The sequence below is a fragment of the Rhinoderma darwinii genome, chromosome 1 (genome assembly GCF_050947455.1).
Source record: "Rhinoderma darwinii isolate aRhiDar2 chromosome 1, aRhiDar2.hap1, whole genome shotgun sequence".
NCBI lineage: Eukaryota > Metazoa > Chordata > Amphibia > Anura > Rhinodermatidae > Rhinoderma > Rhinoderma darwinii.
This window is the reverse complement of record NC_134687.1, coordinates 597375949-597381948: the sequence shown is the minus strand read 5'-3', so window position 1 is coordinate 597381948 and position 6000 is coordinate 597375949.

The window sequence follows — 6000 nt, the reverse complement described above, 5'->3', positions numbered from 1 at the left end:
CATGTTTCTCATCTACAAGGCATGGGAAGAGTGGTTTTTGCAAGATTTCGATGCTCCACTTGGAATAAATAGTTGTAGTGGCATAAACCAGCATCAATAAGGGCTCTCTCTATTTTATTAGTTGACATGGACCTATCTTTGTATATAGTAAGTGGCCGGGAGGCAGCATGAGCATAAAAAGCTAGTACGGGGTTTAGGGGGCCCCGTTCTAGAAATAGGTGCAGGTCCCAGAGATGGGTCCCGGATCTATCTTACACTTATGACATATCCTGTGGATATGTCATAAATGTTTCTCATGGGAAAACCCCATTTAAATGTGCTTCAGAAGGCAGAAAGGTTGGCAACCGTTGCTCTACAGTGCAGTTATCTTCTCCATCTGCTCCTGTGTTTCCTTGCCTGAATAGCCTTATGCTCTGCTCAGTACTTTCTGTTATTGCACTCTACTGCCTGCTGCTCTAGAGGCATGTAAAGATGACTTTTCCAGTCTTTTAGGAACTGACCTGTAGAGGTGCATGATGCATCAGCTGATAAAATACTATCCCTAACTTATATATTCTAGAACAGGATACCATGCTAATTGCTTATCAATCCATTTTCAGAGTTCTTGTTTGTTGTAAAGATGAGCTCATACTGAATGTCCTACCTACTTGTTACGAACCCAGCATGTTGTGACCTCATTTTGCTATCAACCTGCCTCGGACAGCATTCAGGGTACTGCAATCTGGGCATTCCTTCTGGGAAAGGGCATACCTCCATAATGAGTCTAAGGGTGAAAAACAAATAATTTCTTAGACTCAAACTCAACCCTGTCTAGCCATAAATTCAATCTAGTAGGGTCTTCCTCCTTGTTAGGAACATCTTAATTACCTGATATATAAATTCCATTCTATAGGAAATTTAAAAATAAATGTTAATTATTAGCAAAAAACAACACAATTTTAATGAGTAAATAAAATAAAAAATTAATATCCAGTACTAGTCAGCTAGCAATGGCTACTATTACATTTATTTAAAAAATTCTGCTACCAGAATTAATCAGAGACAGATCCATACTTACTGTATTTCTAACAGGACGAAAGATTCTTAAATTGCCTTCATCGTGCAGACAACGTCCTCATGATTGACAGCATAATTATGACAGATTTGTGCATATGTTGTCATGTCATTCACTTGAGTAGCTTAAAATAAATTAATCTTGACAAACTGAACAGAAATGAAGGACATCATGTTTCTTCTGGAACAGATTTAAAAAAGAAAGAGAAAAAAAATTAGCTATATTTTAGAACACAAGCTACTGTTATTTTGTTATCAATGGGATCTAAGTTTCTTACCTTAAAGTATTTACAGATAAATTCCATTGACATTTGAGCAACCTGCCGGGGTCCATATATCTAAAAGAGAGAACAAAAACACAGCACCACATGGTGCAGGTCACAAAACTATAGAGGAACAAAAAAGACGCAGATAAGATGATAACTGCTCATCTATAAGAGTTGTGCAAAGGCAGGCACAAGTCTGGTTGATGATATGAAGTTGTAGATCTGATGGATCTGCAGCTAGGTTCAAAAGCCTGTCCCCTGAGAGGAAGAACCGCTATAGTAGAAGGTCAGATATGTTGAAAAAAGAACCACGGTGTAGAGCTGCTACCATCAAGAAGGGGCCATATAAGTAGTAATAATTGTGGCTTTATTGTAAAGGCTACGCGTTTCAACGCATAATAGGCGTCTTCATCAGGCCAGGTAAAAGGAAAACCTTGATAAGAGACTTATATAGTATTTGACAGCATGTTCAAAAACGCTTTGGGTTGGAAAAAAACGCCAAAACAATTATGGTCAAAATTACATGAAATAGACAGTAATAATCAAGCAAAACAGAAGTAAAAAAATAATAAAGAATAATTTAAAAATAAATATACTGTAGATGAAAAAACTTATTTTAAAAGATAACCCCAGACGTTGGCTAAAATAAGACTCTTACATACTGGTCTATAATAAAATACAGTAAAAACATTTATACCAAGGGATAGGAATAGACATGATTAAGATTAATAAGAATGTGTGAACTCACCGCTGGTTGTGGGCATTGTTTGCAGGAGGCTACAGGGAAAACACAGGCAGACGCTCAGCTGAGCATCCCTGGCGTCATAGCAACACCAGTCAACTGAATGCCAAACTACGGTGGCCGACAGGGGAAAAAACATACAAGCACATCCCATCTGAGAGATGCAATGGCGGTTTAACAAATCTGATACACACACTGCACAAAAATTCAAAGACGAACTTGACGTGCACGGTCTATTTTTTGGCCCGCGGCAAGTCAATTCCTGCTGTTGAAAGTGTACTGAATTTCAGCAGCGGAAAGAGTGCTGCAATTGCTGATTAAATTCCGTTAAGTGTGGACAAGGCCTTCATTCAAACTTATATGAAAAAAACAAAACGCAACACATGTATTACAACAGCAAGTTAATTTTATTGAAGTATACAAGGCCTTTAAATCAAAGGCAAACTAATCGACATGACCCATGACTAATCGAAAGTTGCTAGCAGGCTGGTTGATAAGAGGTTGGATGGGAACCATGAGGAGAACAATCAGTCCTGGACAGGCTGCTCTTCGCTGAGACCAGCAAATTCCCGGGGCATGGCACCTTCGGGACTCATGAAGTAGTCCGCAAAGGCATCTCACACCTGTACAGCACAGTTGGATGCACGGCCAAAAAAAAAATTGCCAGGTAGGTCACTAAAAACTGCCTATTGCTCCTCACCAATGTCCAAACTGTCATAGTCCCGAGCATAGTTGCGGAGCAAACAGGCAGCTTTAATGACCATGTCAACTGTGCCTGGATCCAACTGCATTGCACAGGGGAAGACCCTCCACTTACTACTCATGATCCCGAAGGTGCACTCCATGAAGCGTCGTGCGCGACTCAGCCTCTTGTTGAAGACTCCCTTCCTGGCATCCAGTCTCCTCGTGGGTATGGGTGCAGCAGTATGGTCATCAGCGGAAGAGCCTCATCCCCTACCATGACGAAAGGGAATGGATGTGTGGTACCCGGAAGAGGACTTGGAGGGGGCAGAATCACCTGATCTACCAACACTCGCTGGCCGAATGTCGATGTCAGTAGCACCCGGGAGTCCCCAGTACTGCCATAGGCGCCGACTTCAATAGCAACAAACTTATACGAGGCATCAGCCACTGCTATCAGGACCACAGAAAAGTACTTCTTGTAATTGAAGTAATGTGATCCTGAGTGCGGTGGCTGCTGCACACGTATGTGCTTACCGTCGACGGCGCCTATGCAGTTCGGGAAATTGGCCACAGACTGAAAGCCTGCTGCTGCCCGCAACCAAGTCTCCTGGGTCGGACTGGGCATCGAAATCGGCTGTAATTGCTGCCAGATTACATGGCATGTACTACTCACAATTCCGGAGATGGTCGATTTACCAACCCGGAATTGGAGGTGCAGAGATGCGTAACTCTCCCCAGTTGCCAAAAATCTGAAAAAGAGAGAGAGAGAATAAAATTAGTACAAGTAGCATTCACGTATATACAAGCCTATCTTGTTCATACCCAGTAATATCATACAAATTTAATCAATGGTCAAGAAGGCAAAACACACCAAAATTATTATTATTTTTTTTATAAACTCACCTTAATGTGATAAACAGTCTATACGTAAGAGAGATGGCCTTCCTCATGGTGGTGTCCTGGCACATCAAATGGCACTGCAGGATTTCATCCAGCCGATCAAATGCGCTCATGGTCAATCAAATAAAATAAAAAAAACTTCTCAGGATAGCTGTAAATAAAAAATCACAATGGATTAACCATTTTTAAGTTTCAATTAACTTTTTACACTCACCACTATCAAACATAAATAACAGCCCCCCCTGTAGACAGTGTCACAACCCACTTGTGGACAGCGCACCCCACCTAACCCTTGTAGATAGCACCATACAGACCCCACTGTAGATAGCGCCATACAGCCACACCACCCAAATAAAACTAAAAACATTATACTCACCTAGCCGATGAACTAAGCTGATCCACAAAACGGGATCCTTGCATAGACCGGCGTGATGCAGTGATGGCATCACGCCGGCCGGCGCAGAGATCCCGTCTCTGCGCATGATAAAGAATGCATTACAAACATGGCCTATGGCAGAGCAGGAAGATTACTCCCTGCTATACCATACTGTTCAATAGTATATGCGTCCAAGGGCGCAGATACTATTCAATGTAGTGTGGCCATATCAGATGCTAGCGCCGTCTCCTGGCATGGGGGGGCCTGTGCTAGAGTACGGCACGGGCACCCTCATGCAGTGTACCCCGTAGCAGCTGATATGATTGCTACAGTGCTAGTTGCAACTCCGCTAATGGCCTGGATGCCGTGGATGCTATAAATCACAGCATCTTGTGCTTAACCCCTTTCCGTCGTAAACAACTTTCAGATTTTCATTTGCGTTTTTTCCTCCCCACCTTCCAAAAGCCATAACTTTTTTATTTTTCTGTCGATCTAGTCCTATGAGGGCTTGATTTTTGCAGGACAACTTGTAGTTTTTTGTAGCACCATCTATTTTGCTGTATAATGTACTAGGAAACGGGAAAAAAAATATTTGTGGGGTAGAAAATTAAAAAAACAGCGATTCCTCCATGATTTTTTGCGTGCCGTTTTTACTTAATTCACTGTGCAATTAAAACAACATGTTAAATTTATTATTTGTGTCAATACAATTACGGCGATAACAAATATATATAGTTTTTTTCTATATTTTACTACTTTTACAAGTAAAAATCTAAGTGTAAAAAAGAAAATTTATTTTGTGTCGCCAAATTCCGAGAGCCATAACTTTTTTATTTTTCCGTCGGCTTATTTTTTGCGGGATAAGCTGTCGTTTTTAATAATACCATTTTGGTGTACATGCGACGGTTTGATCACTTTTCATTTAATCTTTCATCTATTAAGCTCTGCCGGAGGCGTACAAAGATGGCGGACCTGGGGGTCTTCATTAGGCCCCCAGGCAGCCATATCAACTATGGCGATGCCGCTCATTACTTTGAAGTGTCGGCTGTAAAATACAGCCGACACCAGCATCGTTTGAAGCGGGGTCACTCCGTGAGCCCGCTCCATACTTCTCCTACCCGACTATGACGTAACTGTATGTCGTATGTCGGGAATGGGTTAAATGGACAAGATCATAGTTCTCCCTGTTCACATTTTTGTACCATTGCAACTACAAAAAATAAAACAACTCACCATCGCAGTTCTGCGTACAGATGTCCAATATGTCCCCTCTGTGGCCGAAGTTCATTTATGGGGTGTACACAGTACCGACGGTGCCGTTCTCTCCCTCGCTCTTCCTCCTGTGAAAAATGAAGTGTTGAACAGAATTAATGCTTTATCTAAATTTTGCTAATAGAGTGTAGAAAAAGCGTTGGTCAAAATTTACCTGACACAACCTACGCCGACGCACAACGTTGATCACCACCTTCATGAGGAGGCGATTCTCACGCCTCCTCACCTTTATTCATGGCTGTGGTAATGCCACACTGCTGCGCTCTTCTGGATTTTGGTCCATAGCAGTTTCTCCAGCAGTAATGTGTATAAAATGGCGACTGGGAGAAGGCTGGGAGGAGTTTTTGCCCTCTTGGGAAGTACAGCCTTCCTGAGGGATGTCTTTAAAAACCGCGTCAAAAACCTCGCCAGAAAACTGTGTCAAAAACCGCATCCCCTGTAAAAAAACGCTCAGGAAAAACCTGAGCCTGCAAAAAACCCAGTGTGAACATAGCCTTAGTAAAGCAGGCACTGCTGTTGTTCAATGACAAGGCATAGCATTAAGGTAACAGTCCACTTCATCTCAATGGTTTTCCCTGGGGCTGAGCTCAAGGCTTTGTGTGAAACAGTCAGAGTCTTCCACACCAAGCTTGGCAAACCATTGTTATGGAACTTAGTTGGTGCCTGAGGGTACTGTCCTTCATAATAAGGAAAAGGGCTTCCCAAAC